The following is a 16,079-nucleotide window of genomic DNA, read 5'->3' on the forward strand; positions in this document are numbered from 1 at the left end:
GAAAAAAAAAAGTTTTCTTATAGCTTGTTCTTGAGTCTCTGCCTCAGCCTTTCTTATATATACAGTATATGACCAAAAATGTGTGGAAACCCTGGGAGGCATCGAGAAAAACAAATGGTGGTGTTAGCTGAATGATATGTCTTGGGTTGTTGCACAAAGTTGTCCACTTGCTAGTTTTTGATCATAAGTAATGTAATCATAACAAAAACTCATTGCACTCTAAAATATAGTGTTGGGAGGTGAATATTTATTTTTGTCAGGATAAATTAGTGATGTGTTTTAGTTTGTCTCAAGTGGATGAGAAAATTAAATCTCACATAGAAGAGTACATGAACTCATTTAGTCCTATTTAAAACAAAAATGTAGTTGCATACTTTAGATGATTTAGACCGAAATGGGTATTACAACAACAAACAACCAAAGAACAAACTTTTTTTCCACAGATTAAAAAAAAAAACAACTCTGAAGGATTATACTGCTTTCTTCCACCTGTTCTTAAGTTAAAGCTGAGAAAACAATTAAAATTAAAACTTGGATCCCCAGAATTTCTCTTCTTATTTGCCTGTCAGGACTTCCATTAAAATGTATGTTTTAGCTTTACCTTTGGTGTCCTAGATGATTACATTTGTCCAGCACTAAGCTGATAAGAAGTAATTCATGTGCAAGTCCACTGTATGTAAAGACTGCTGGCGAGCTCTGAATTAATAAGCTTTATGTAACCTCCCAAAACTTGAAAAAAGTTGACTGACTGGTATTCAATGACTAATAACAAGGAATAATAATATATCACCTTTATTCAGACAATAAAAGAGAAACCCTTAATAGTGTAATCCAGTGAAAATTTCATCACTTTTCAGTATTCAGATGCTGATCCTCTTTCTGTATTTTCACTTCAACATAACCTCCTTAGGATCCACAGCTGTATATAAATCCCAGTGGGACAGAAAAAAAGCAGTATATTTACACGCCTGTCAAGGAGAGTGAAAAAAGTCCTATGAGTGACTATAGAGCCGAAAATACCTTGCCTTGTTGCTGAGAGTTTTGTTTTTGTTATGTTTCATTTGGGTTGATTTCTTCCCCACAGCAACACAGTGGTCCACAAGGTGAATGGAAAACAAGCACCATTTTAGAGAACACAGTGAACATTAATGCGATATGCCTCATTGCCAGAGTTGAATAATGGTCCTTATTTTATGCTCTGGGATGTTTGCGTAATTCATTTAATCAGTGTGTGCTTGCTTCTTTTCTTCTGGCCATTACAGAGGATTGCAGATTACCTTTACCAGCTGTAAGCTGTGGTGTCATTCATCGTTCAATGCATTTAAATAAAGCCATTGTACCACAGCCAGCCTGTTCAAAATAGTAACTGTTTATAATGGAGAAGATATTTTCTATTCATGAAGTTTCTCCTTATTGATTGTTGCGGCTTGCAATGTTCCAGGAGAGTAACTGGTGCAGGAGGCCAATATGAGGCCAATATGAGGCTGAGAGAGAACTTGAGGAGGCTGTATTATGCCCCCAATGTCATGCTCACTGTTCAGAAGGGGAAAGTTCAGTTTAATTAAGGAAACTTAATGCTGCTTTTTATGAGGCCTGGAGGGGCTGCTCTCCTCCTTGTCTTTCTGCATATTCATTCCTGCTTTGTTCAAAGGACCAAAAAAAGGAACTAGTATCCTACATCGAGGTATGATGGTGATTAATGCAAGACATTAACACAAAGGGGAAACAACAAAACCTTCTTTTAATATTACAGTAGAAAGTATAGTAGAAAGTAAGTGCATCTATTGTACTGTACTTAGTAATGCAATTTTGAGGTACTTGGCCCTTGAATATATGTACTTAAATCCTTCCTTTTTATGTTATTTAATTTTTATTGAAGTGTTTATATATGAGAACATTCACAAACAAGACACACAAAGGAACAGACTGCGACAAATGCTTCATTCATAAGGCACAAGGGCAACTTTTCTGCTGTACCAGTGCTTTTATGTTGGATGCTTTAAGTACCTCAGCAGAAATTGATTATACTATGCAAGCTATGTTTTAAGTGTTATGTTTTTCTTCCCTTAGAATGAGCCTTTTATATGTTTATATATAAGATGCAGCGGGTTCTTGTTGAACCATGTTTCTACAGTAACCCAAAATGGACACTCTAGTTAGAGTCTTTCCTAATTTTCATAGATTGTGTCCCTGTTGTTACTGGAGCAACTGTCACAACTTTGTAGAAAGTAGAGGGGTGAAAGGGGGAGGTTGCAATCCACAACTACAAAACTAGAGGCCACTACATCCTACACACAGCCCCGTTAAGTAATGGATTTTAGGATCTCTTCCAACACTGTTTAGGTGTTGTTTATGTCAAACAGGAACAGAATTTCAACTATTCTAAGAAGTCATCCTATGTTTCAACATCACCCTGAAATAAGTCAAATACAAACACAAATAAGCACATCCACGTGGCAGCTATCACCAGCATTGCTTTATAAAAAAATACCTGAACATCCACTGTTGTTTTCCAAACCAATTAATGCCAAACAAGCAGACTGATGGCAGAGTCGCATGAGGAGTTACTGTCACAACCTTATCCCAAAATAGAGTAGTTTTATTACCATAAGAGAGGCCAGTCGATCCGGAGCTGAAGCCAGAGGGGGCTGCCACATGTCAGACAAATGACAGCCTGGACGTGATTCTAATTGTTTTCAATGATTCTGTTGTATTTTAATCGCCACAGAAGTGAAGCGTAAGGGAGGAAACAAATGTTTGTTTTCTTGTGTGAGTTGCTACTTTTAAAAAGTCAAAGTGGGGAGTGGGACAAAGAGTCAGATGTGGGGACATATTTGCATATCCAAAGTGGTTATCTAAGCGCACCAGAGTTGAGGTTACATATCATAAACTGAGGAAACTACAACACACAGCTCTTGCATAAAGTCTATTTCAGCAAGCATGCACTGTTTTAGTGTTCCCCACAGAGTGCAAGGCCTGCAGCACTGAAATATTAGTTTTGGAATAAAACGGTGAGTGAAGAACTTTGTTTTAGAGCACTTAAATAGAATAAAACAGATACGCACAGTCTGTTTTAAATCATTTATATTGTCTTTGAATTGTCTTGCTTGTTGTCTGTACAGTCACAAAAAGATTTATAAATTGATATGGTATTTTTAGCTTGATGCACAGCCAGAATGAAAGCATCAATTCTTTCCCTCTCTCCTCCATTGTATAGAAATACTGCACACCTATCAACCTTTGGAGATTGACTGCTTCCCTGTCTTTGTAGATATATAATCAACAATGGAGTCATAAGCCACCCTCATAGTCAAAACACACACTCACAGGGACTGTACATTTTAGCTTACTCTTCTTTCCAATTGCTTCCTTCATATTTCTGTCCAGAGGACATACATTTCACAGGCTACATGAGTGGCTGTCAAAGACAGTCGCTATCAAAGACACTTTTTGTTCCCCATCCTATCCCATCATTGCACCAAGAGAGAGGGCTTCACCCTGCAAGTTAGTATCGTTCTCATCTCGGTGTGAAGGTTTTGTATGCACTCTGCTTTCAGAGCTTTTAACAAGAGGACAGTCGGCACCACGCTCTGTCACCACTCTTTATTGTTTCACATGAAGTGGCGAAGCCCTTCACCAAACAGCTGGGCATTGCAGACAGCGCCTCCAGGTCCCTGAGGAGGTCATTACGATAGGGATGAGGAGCTCGAAAGCACTGTAAGACGGACGGCGGAGTGACAGCAGGGGAGGACAGGACACAATGTGAGGGGAAAATATAAATTGCAATGTGCTGAGTTGAAATAGATCAGCTTTCTGTTATAGAAGAAACTTTTGACAGTTTGAGATCTTGCTTGTATCAGCAGTCTTCTAGTTGAACAAATGTGAACAGAATATCTCTCTGAAAAACCCAAACTTGTAAAAATTTAGATTTTTACAAGTCAATTACATTTCCTGTGCTAAATGTCAAGCTGCTCTTGAATAAAAATGACAGGAATATTATTTCATTCATGGTTTGTTTGGAATAAATAAAGCTGTCTGGGTATTAGCAGCCATAATAGTGTTAAAAGACATGACTTAGTATATTATTTGATTGACAGCTGGTCCACAGAGTGCAGAACTCCTATTACAGTACATGCTGTATATGAATCAATCTATTTCTGTCCCAGATTTACTGTCATCATATACTGAGGATTAAAGTCACATGTCTTTGTGTATGTTTTTTAAGGTTGCACCATCAATTGAAATTCAACTTATATTATTATATATTTGGTGTATTTCAAAATCTTTGGAAACTTTTGGAATTTTAAATAACGTTCTTAGAGTTTGAACAGTATTTGGTTGCACAGCACGAGTCATTGCCCGCTGGTGCTTGTTAAAGGGTGTTGAGCAGTGCTGTAGGTGTGCAGTTTTTTGCAGTTTAAATAATAATTGATGAAAACAGAGAGTAAGATATTTTGTTGTAGAACCCCAGATTCCAAAATCTTTGAGCTGTGTTGAATTTCAAATGATCAACAACATCATCAGGGAATATTTTCTAACAGCAGATTGATGAAACAGAATGCTGGTACTGGATGATTCTACCAAACCCAGTATGTTTTCATTAATTAATCCTACAGTATCCACACAAAGCAACTCGAGTATGATATTGATTTAGTACTTGGTTAACTTCAGCAAAAAGAAACATTATGGTTACAGCAGTTGATTTTATAGGCATTAAATTGATACTGTACTCAGCAGCTCCATAAGTTTTATAATTTATAATAATTTATTCAAGGATTAGTGTGTTGGATTTAGTTAAATCTGGCTGTGTAGTTGTGGCGTGCAACCCTTTCCATTTGTCCTCCCATTTCAAGCATGAGGGATGAACTACGTTGGTAATGAAACACATGAAAAAGCCAAGACACCCTATCATGAGCTAGTGTTTGGTTTGTCCATTCTGGGCTCCTGGTCGATGTAAAGGTCTCATTCCAAGGAAACAAAAACATGACAATTCTTATTTTCAGTTGATTAATCACTAATGAAAACAGAGTTATGCATGTTATATTTCCACCGTATTCTGTAAATAGAGCCTTCCGAATCTGACGTCTGTGCTTTCTCAACAAATAAACGCTTATTGGCTGTGAATGTAATCACACCTGTTTTTACATTAGGTGCCTATGTTATTGATACCAACAGTAAAAAAATATATACAGTTTGATTAACAATGATAACAATGATAACTTTAGGGATGTTGGTCTGACAGTAAATTTACCTCTTTGATGCAGACTGAAATATCGCAACAAATATTAGATGGAGATGGATGGCTTCCATCTTCCACAGAGGATGAATCTTATTGACCTTAGTCTTTGCAGATATTCATTTTTAATGCTTACTAGTATAGAGAGGTATGTAGCATAAACTACTGGCATACACCACAGACTTTTTAAACCAAAAAACACAACACAAACTCGATAGTGATGAATGCACACATAAAAACGCCAAAACGACATTTGGTACTGGCATCAATGTCCCCACTTTGTCCTACCTTTAACCATGACCATGACATCCTTCTAACCTTAAACAAGTAGTTTTAGTTACTAAAACCAAACCTTTACCATAGAGGCTGCAGATCAGAAAATTCTCTTAAATCATTCTTGGATTAGCCATATGGGACAAGCAATTTAGTTGTTTAGATGATCTTGAAACTGGTAGAGAAGGTTCATTTCTTCTTGACCATGCCTATAGAAGCTAAATTACATTTAGTTAGTTAGGTACAATTATATTAGTGCAAATGGTGCAGAAGGGTCTACAACAAAATTGCAAAAGTGCCTCTACTTACTTATATTAGTGCTGGAAATATTCATGATTTTCTCAAGAGCAACTCCTGAAGTTAAAACACACAGACACATTTGAGGCACTGCATAGGGCAGATACAGCTTTGCTTGCAGATAGTAAAGAAAACAGACTCCTTTAGGGCCTTTGCACCTTTAATATACTCATTTATTAGTTGGGCTGTAATTATTTGGAAACTCCCAGATGACTCGTGGAGGTTTCATGAATATATTATATATATTTAATTTGTAATTAGTCTCTGTATGTAAAGGGTTTTTTTGTTTTGTTTTGTTTTTTGCAATGTGAGTACAGTCAGTATTTATTTATTCAACGAAACCAGGGATTTAATACAGGGTGAAACTAATATAGCAAAGTCTAACCATTTATTCTGAATGTTATTAAAATAAATTTCTGATAAATATTATTAAAAGCTCTGCATACAAGACAATAATGCCAAACAATATGTTTTCTATAACATGTTCATCTTTAAACTTCACTCTATTCATTCTCAATATTGAGCACATCACTCTACAGTATTGTGAGATTATTCTATCTGAAATCCATTTTGTGTATTTTTTTTGTCATTTCTAGGAACTAAATGTTCAGACTTTATGTTCCTTGAACAATTCCTTCCAAACACATTCTTGCTTCTTTCAGCCTGATAGGAATGCTTGAGTGGTTGAGTTCGGTTAAGATGGAGTGACATCTTAGGCCTATTCCCAGGCCTAATAAGACATCAGGATAGTGCAACGTCTACATTTTTAATTCAACATTTAGGAACATATTTTGAAAACCCATCCCAGTGGATGGATGTCCATGCATTTTTCAGTTTGATTTGAAGGTTATAGGTTTTAAGGCAGTACATGTTGTGACATCACACAGGACAGCACACATCCTCAGGGTGGCTCCTGGCAAGTCCAGTCCAGAGGAAACACCACAGGTGACTGAGCTGTTACAGTCAGAGCATCTGGGAAAGCCCTGCCTGAGGAGATCTGACCAGCAACAGCTGTGTTATCTCACTTTAATACAAGCTATTTGTTGTATTCCTGTTACATTTCATTTGCATTACAGTGGACCATACGTTTTAAAAAATAACACGCAATAGACGAAATCCGCGAAGTAATCAGCTTTATTTATTATACATGTTTTAAGGCTGTAAAACCCTAACCACACACTTTTATACTTTTACTTTTTTACACGCATTTTGTACAGTACTCCCTTAGCTAATCAGGACACAGAACACATGTGCGGTTCTCCCTTAGCCGAACACAATGCGCATTCATACTGTACAGTACGCTGTAAAAAAAACATGGAAAATTACACTATAAAAATCCGCGAAACAGCGAGTCCACGAAAGGTGAACCGCGTTATAGTGAGGGACAACTGTATCTTTGTTTTTCCTTTTTTCATCATGACATTAATTAACGTTAAAGGGGACAGTTTTACATTTTATTTCTGTTGCTTGACTAGATATTGAATTATCATTGTTATTATTATCTTATAACAAACTATTGATCTCCATGGATAGGGCGGCCTTTATTTCATGGACTTGAAAGAGTATCCTCATGCTTGCTGTCCTGCTAACCTTTCATGCCTGTCAGATTATGTCCTGGGTGCCCTGGCCTGTAGTGATATGGAATTGAATTGTGCTGCTGGGATTTGGTGAAGCGAGATTGCTCTGTGAGTCTGCAGCCACACTTGGGCTACTTGATACTGTTATGCCTCCATTTTACCATTTCAAAACTGCTCAGGGATGCTGACTGTTTTCTGTCCGAGAGACGTAGATTCTGTAGATAGAGGTCAGATTAGACACAGGAAGACGGACGTAGATATGCAGCCTTGTTTTCAGCAGGAAATTACAGAATCAGTGGCTGTTGTGACGACTACTTAAAAAAAAAAAACCCTTATGTAGAGATAGGCAAAAGCAATAATTGAATATTAAAAAGTGTCTGGGGTGTATTGAGTGTTAAGTGACAATATTTTAGTGTGTTTGGCAGGCATATGTTTTAATTTACCAAAACTAATGAAATTCTTCAAGGGTCAGAAGCCATGTGAAACAGCAACTAACTTTACCTGGCAGTACTAGGTGATAACTGCCTTTGTGCCAGAAATTCATTTAGAAAAACAAATTGGTTTGTACCGAAGTGAATGACTTTCTGTGCCTTCATTTTAAAGTGACATTTAAGCTCAGTTATTCATTTTCCTGTCTCTGTTGAGGCTATTTTGAGTCAAATATAATTGTCACATTACACTGTGTGTCGAGGTTTTTGAATATGCCTAAGATTAATACATGCATTAAAGTGGTGCAGTTATATGAAGTCTGAAAAAAATATATGTTGCTGTAATTTTTTACTTATACTCAGCAAACCATCTCAAAAACAGAAAGAAACTGAAAACCACATTCTTTCCAATAAAAAAAAAAACACAATCTCCTTTTTGAAATAGCACTAAAACTGTTGTAAATAGCTATTTCCTTTAGCTACAACAACAAACAAACACCAGTACAGCATGCAGAATGATTGAAGAGGAAAACATTTCCCAATTTATATGTGAAAACGGTCACTGTGACCCGGTCAGTCCTCCCTGCCGGCTCACTGACTCTGTGAACTGTCCCCTAGAAGACAGCCTTTGTCTTGGCAGCGAGAGCTGGTTAGGTCCTGCTGTGATTAAGTGATGAAATTTCAAGCAACCCACATTTTTATAGCAAACAACAGTAATGTGGTAGCAAGTAGTGTCTTTGGCAACTTATACAGGAGAAAAGATCTTTATGTGTAAAAAAAATCACAGTGATCTGGTCAGTTCTCCTCTGGAAAACAGCATCCGTCTCAGTGAGTTTACTGATGGCAAGAGCAAAACACATAAACTCACGTCTTTGTCACTTTTCATTCATGGTAGATCAGCATTTCCCTCACATCGCAATCTTCCATCAGCTTGTAAACTGGGGACACTTTCGGTGGAGCCATTTTTAGTTTACAGCGGAAAACCACAAAGAAAAAGCAAAACCTAGAAATTGACGTAATGATGTATATTTCCAGTTACAGTTATTGATGACAACCTAAAGTATCTACAGTGCAAAGCTCACTACTTTATTTTCTGTGTTTTGAAGCACTGGGAATCATTTTAAAATTATTTGCGCTCCTAGGCGTTATATTGGAATATAGAACAGCACTCTGGGGTCTAGAGAAATAAATATAAAGTTGCTGCATGGGTTTCTACAAGCGACTTGCCCGTTGTGTTCAATGTTACAAACACATATGCTTATTGGTTGTGTGTTAAACACAGAGAGTCACATTAGACGGTGCTGCAGGTTTGACATGTGACGGTTCTTTTATATTTTGCGGTGCTCCAAATATGTTGGCAAATAAGTGTGTCTATGAATCGTGACTGGCACAGATGGCACACTACTGTCAGAAACAACATTTTTTCAGCATTATATTTAAAGGGGAGAAGCAAAATGTTGCCATACTAAAGATTTCAATGAACAAGGGTAGTTCTCTAACAAGGCTTAACTTTTCAACAAAATCTTTACTTTCTTTTATTTCTCACGCTGGAACAAACATGGTGGAGTACCTCTGGCAGGCCGTCAAGGCTGTACTGCCACATCTGACAATTGGAGATGACCACCAGTGATCCTCTCAGACACCTGTCATTCTGGCGTGACAGGCTTTGGAATAAAGCATACTGCTTTGGACAGGTGATGTGTGTTTCAAGGTATTTTATATCTCTGACAGTAACTACTCCAAGAAATGTGCTCCTGTGTGGGATTCTTTTCAGAAACAGATAGTTTTTTTGTTTGTTTGTTTGTTTGTTTGTTTTTTGCATAGTATTTCTATAGAATAGCTTGACAGACTTGTTATTGTAGTAATAATAGAGTAATAGTTGCTGATTCAAGATATAACAGCATTGCTTAAAGTTGCTTAAAGGTGTGCTGCTCATTGCATTTATATGATTTGCAACAAATCTTCAATGTTATTTGTAAAAGGTCAGTACTACTTTACTAGACATGTGGTCTGTTGAAATAACATTTTTTTTTACTTTTACTCAACTTTTTTTAAGGCCAGTTGTGAATAAAATTAATAAAATGTAGAATTTGCAAAAACAAAGCATCACAATTCCTAAACTAAATTTAAGACCACCATATTTTTAGACCAAAAAGTCAGAAAGGTGAGACATGGGACACAAGGTTTGTGATCAGTAACTCAAAACCAAGGAGATGCCTAAAGTGGAACACAGTGTACATGGTGTCTAATGTCTTACTGATATTCTTTTCAGCAGAGTAAGGCATCGCATACAATATTTATGCACAGCATTTACATGCAATGTATACTTTATATATAATCATTTAATTACACATTAGTGTAAGTCTTTTAAAGTGTGTGTTTTGTTTTTTTTTTTCAAATTTGATTGACACTGTCACAGCTTTCTCATCTGCATATATAATTATACAAAGAAAATAATAATAAAAGAAATATTTTTTAAAGACTTTCATTTGGGAAGTTTAAGTTCCTAAATAACTTTTTGAGTAAAATGATACTGCACATTGCCAATATAGAAAGAAGCCCTGTAGGTTATCCACATAACCTGCAAAATTAGCCAGATGGGGTATAAGAATAAAGATTAAAGTCTCTGGTGTTGTTAGATCCTTGGAGTGAGAATAGAGGAAATTCCTTGACATGGTATTTTCCTGTTTCATTTGTACCTTACACATGTCTGTGCCTTTCTCACAGGACACGCAAATGATTTTTTGTCTTCTTTCCTGCTTGCACTTGTGTTACCTCCGATGGACCATGATTATATCAGACTGAGGACTTCCCACAGTAGGACTCATCAATTCATACCGTAAATATTGATCTACCATGGCTGCATCCTCATATCAGAGAAGAACAACACCGATAAACTTATGTCAGATCTTCAATAAAAAGCTAAAATCAGCCCCTTAATACGTCATAACCTATGTGCCACTTTGTTTCCCTGATGTATACCTGAAATAGACAGAACCCTAGTCCTGAGGCATGTACCAGACTGTGACTTTGAAAATATTTCCTCTATGATGTACACACATAATGGGACGGGCTGCCAACTTATACCTGTCCTCACTTGTTTGTCAGATATTATTAGATAGATTACTGACAGCTTATGTCACTTCCACTTGAAATATTTGCGTCTTATGAGAAGAGCACCGGTCTTTTCTGATCTCTCTGTGTGTCCTTATGTTGACAAAAGTATATAGTAGTATATATTGATATTGATATATTTTATTCAAACAAACCATCTTTTCAGTATATTTTTCAGGCATTTTACCACAAAAAGATCTGTCTCGTATATCACAAAGACGAGCCTGACAACGAGAACAGTCAATGCAACCACATAATGTAGAGCTATCCAGCCCACAGTATCCAAACTGACACAGTTTTATACTGACTGAACAAATAGCTTGAGGAAGAGCCATTCACAGATGAATCATTATTCAGGAAAAAAATTATTGTGAACCAAAGAACCAAACTGATGGGCTTGTTATAGTGCTTTTAGCTCTCCTGTTACTTCCAATAAACACACTGTTCAAGGTGACATCTTCTCTCTGTAGAGTTTTACCTACCCAGAAACCTTCCTACTACCACACATGAATGCGTCTTCAACACAACACTGGTATGCCTGAATGCAGTTCTAGCTTGTGAACATTAGTGACCTAAGCACCTATGATCAACAAATGCGTTTAGTGTAGAAGAAGATTAGATATAAATCAACTGCGCAAATGGTTTTCGTCCTAAACCATTTGTGCAGATGATGATTGTGCAAACTGCTGCTTATCTTACATTTTGAAGGTAGATCAATTATAAGAGCTGGGTGTCAGTCTGTCAATAACCCTGAAATTCAAGACATCTCTGTCTGCTGCGGGCAGCACTGATGGTGACTTAAATCATTCAGACTAACACATTTAGTTCCCACGAGACTTTCTGGCTATGTCGGCCTCAGACTGACACGCCATAAAACTTCGGACTGAATTTCATTTACAGACATTGTGTATATAGAGACAAATAAGCCAGTGTTGCAAGTGTAAATGTGTTGGTATATTACTTCAGCAGCATGCTGAATTCCCCTAGTTCGGGAGTTCACTCATCTGTGTCATGTGATGTCATCTGTTACAGAAATAGGTTTGAACTGTCAGAGCCAATGAAGTTAGAGATGGAAACGTGAAACCGTCTGAATGTCAATGAGCGATGATTGCTGCAGTGTTGCATCAAATTGATGTGCACCGAATGAGACTGTTTGAATAATTTCATTCCAGGTGTACAGTGCTGTTTAGGAAGTGGAATGAGTCACAATAAAATATGACTCTATTAAGAACTTCTTTCCCAATTTCTGGTTTTAAGACACTTTTGATTCTTTATTTGAACCTCCTGCACATTATACAGGCTGACTAAGCTGTCCCCACAATCCTTTATTGTCACCTACTACCTGAATATACTTTTGAAAATGTTTCCCAGGCTGCATTGTCTATTTTAGATGGATGACTTCCTGGAATAAATGTGTGAGACTGTTTTAGAAGTCGAAGGTGTCACTCAAGGTCTGATGCAACCTTGTGCAAATATGTTGAAGAAATACTAGAAGTCTCCTTGAAAATTATTTTATTCTTAACTTTTCTATGGTTCTGAATGAGTAAGTTACTTTAAATAACTGTTGCCCCCTCCCTCTTTTGTACTAACCGGTTTGCATGAGAAATCCTCAAGCAGGTTTGAACTTTTTTTTTTTAAATTTCCAATTAAAATCAAATTTTATTATGAGGTTGTCAGACGTAGCTACTGTGTAAAGACCATATTGTTTTGATCAGCTTGGCTCCGTTTTTTCATTGTATTAGTGCTACGTTAGTTTAGATGGATCTGTGCAAGAGAAAAAAAGAAAATTGAAAAAAAATGTGAAATTTATGACAATTGTCTAATTTCTGACAATGTTTTCCACAATGTATATTCTTTTTAAGGTACACTACAGGTGCTTTTAGTAGTGATTCATAAATCTGGTTCATACATTACGATTCTGCTTCTGTACGTAACAGTATATATGTATGGGATAATTCATTAACAAATATATATATTCCTTTTGTTTGCCAAAAAGTCTCTGATGGACAGACAGACGAAATGAACAGTTTTAATTACTATCTTGTGAATCTACTTATGGTTGGACTCACTTAGACACCACAGATGCCTAACTGCTCATTGGAAAAACTGCAAAAACTACAAAATCCATATCTGACTTTTGGGGATTTAGGAGGAATCGTGCTGTGTAAAAGTTAATGTCAACACCAATAACATATACAGAATAAAACATATATATATATATATATATATATATATAATTGTTGTCAATGGCAAAAGAAAGTAGAACAGGCAGGCCTTCAGAGACACCCTATTACATTCAAACAGAATAATTCAGTTTGATACTGAGAATTACGTAATGTCTTTATTCAGAAAGGTTAATGTCGACTAATTAGAAGGGATGAAGGTCACAAGTAGAAGCTGTCAGAATATCTTTTCAAACTTTTATGTTTAAAACGCTTTAGGCAAAAAATTTAATTGAAAAAAAAAAGAAAACTTTAGCCCTTTCTTCCAGACAGGTTCTGTTTGCAGGAAATGAAAACCACAACACAACACCATGGAGGGCGCAGTGTGAGCAGGAAACAGAGCAAAGTGTGCTGGTTGCAGTATACTTGTATCATTTGTTTCTCAAAAAAAAAGGAGAACATTGTTTCTGCTGCACTGTGGATGCACATTCTCCATTTTGTATCTTGTCTGTGGTGTTGTAGCCTTGGGGTGACTCTTCCCCCCGCGGTTCAGATTGTATCTTTGCTTGGGAAGAAATGTTCCCTCACAGCCAGGCATGATGACAGCATGGGGAAGACAGGACCCCCCCTCACCACCACCCCCGGAGCTACACAGAGAGGCAGCCTGCTGGCTCAGCTGTGATGAAACATTAGGAGACAAGTATATTTCTTTTGCAGGTTTCTGATTTTGGCATGAGATGTGTTCCTGAGACACAGACAAAGTCAGGGTCAGGTCAGAATTTTAAATGCTCAATTTGTTGTTATACGGCAGTGAAATGAGCCCTCAGCCAACATCATCCCATTTTATGTAGAAATAAACAAGACACTCACTAACCAAGTCACACTTTGTATTCAGTTTGACCTTTCCATGTTTAAATCTGCAAATGCAGTGCTGCTATTAGATACGGCAGCATGAGTTATAATTTCTGCAGGTTTCTTCAACATCCAAATGGTGGTGTCCAAAGCATCATTGCTGACATGTTATAACAAACAAAAAAACAAAAAAACAAATTCTAAAGAAGAAGAACAAAACAAGTTACAACAAACTCCAGCTTCTCTGTGACTTGGATGGACATGATGTACAGACAGATGTAAACAATTGCAAAACACTACCTTCAGGTAGTTTAAAATGTTTGTTGGGAATGTCCAGTGAAGTTGTCAACTAAATTTTGATTGTGTTAAATTATAGTAAGATGTTCATGATATTGTGTCAAAGGCCTGCCTGCTTCAGTAAATCATCCTGGATTTGATAAAGAAGCCTTGAATGCAAGGGTTATAAAACTTTTCTATCTGATTCTATATAAAAGTCAAAAGTAGTTTACTCTGAGCCAGGCGTTTATGCATTCTGTATCTGTAAATGCTCCAAAGCCGAAGAAAGAAAGAAATCTTTGTGCATGTGCCATTGTTTAGGGATAATTGTGTCTAGAAACAAAGAGCTTACACCACAATGATGAATGTGGATGTGCTTTTCCACTGAGCAAGGGAAGCATGCGCTGACCCACTTTAGACCCATATGTGAAGGTGATGTATGGAGAATGTTGGGGAGGAATTGCAGGAATGAGGCACTGTGGTGAAGCTGTGGAAGAGAAGAAAGCTGTCGGGATTTCAAGATTGCTCCTAGATTTAATAATAAATTAATTTATTGCCAAATGATAATTGTGATGTTGAGCACATCATCTTCTTTTTTTTCTTAATCAACAACAGCTCAATAAAGGATCGTTGCCCTTCTTCTAGGGATTAAATGTACATCAAGAAAGACTGAGAGATGTGCTTTAATGATAGCGATAAAATATTAAAAATGTAATGACTAAGAGCAATGAATTATTGACCAAATTCTGAGCCCCGTGGGTTCAAATAACAAAGACTCAATATTAGACTTTTTAAAAATCTCTGACAATCACTGTTAGGGTATAGCCTGCTGCTGAATATACTCCCTCCAGTCTGGGGTGTTCTTAATTTTTCCATTCAGAGAAAAAAAAACCCTGCATATTTGAGGTCAAACTCTAATGTGGTAGCTATGTTTGGCCTGTTTGGATCAGCTGGGATTTGTGAGGTCCACAGATAGTTGCTGAGAGTCAATGATACATGATGCCTATAAGGATGCAGGGTAATTGCCGGTTACATTGCAAACATGACAAATTGCCTCCACCGCAGCGAGGTCTCTCAAGTGAAACAAGCCGCCATGAGGTCACTCTCAGGTTAAGAGTGTTATCAGCTATTGACCTTGACTGTTCACTTTCACTTGTGCATGGCATGGGGTGGCAGGGGATTGAGGCAAGAAACATGAACGCCCATTAAAAGTCTGATCGAGATACTCCAAGTGTTGGGTAGTGGCTGTGTAGAAACCCTGAAGCACATAAAGCCAGCTCAATATGCATTTCGCACAAGTTTATAGTAGCCTGTAAATTTGAGTATTTTTTTTGCTATACGTGTCAAATACATTTATTTGTCTGTGCAGTGATATTAAATTACCACCAGCATAGTTTAGCACAAAGATCCCGCACATAACCGTGCATAAAACCAGAAATTGCAACATGTTAACCAGGCAGATTTTTGTCACCATTTCAAAGGCCCAGGCTAGATTATTTTTTTTGATGTTTGCGCTAAACTAACCAGCTACTGGCAGTAGCTCTCCCCAAGAAAATGAATAAACATGTCCAGCCATTTCTTTAAGGCCTCGTTCAATAGCCTGTCTAGCAGCAGAGTGTTTTCTTAGATATGAGTGCCTCCAGAGATGTAAAAGCTGAATCACTCACACTTGGTTTTTCTTCTTCTTTTTTTATTTTTTGTTGAATCCTTTCATATTAATGAAGCTCCCCATCAAAAAATAAATAAATACATTATTTATAGCTTTTAGTGTCCCATCATTCATACAGAAATCACACCCTGAGACATTAAACTTAGAAATATGAAAGCACAGCTTTTTCAATGACCCATCAATATTTAATTTGTC

This window comes from Larimichthys crocea, chromosome XVIII (genome assembly GCF_000972845.2).
Source record: "Larimichthys crocea isolate SSNF chromosome XVIII, L_crocea_2.0, whole genome shotgun sequence".
Taxonomy (NCBI): Eukaryota; Metazoa; Chordata; class Actinopteri; family Sciaenidae; genus Larimichthys; species Larimichthys crocea.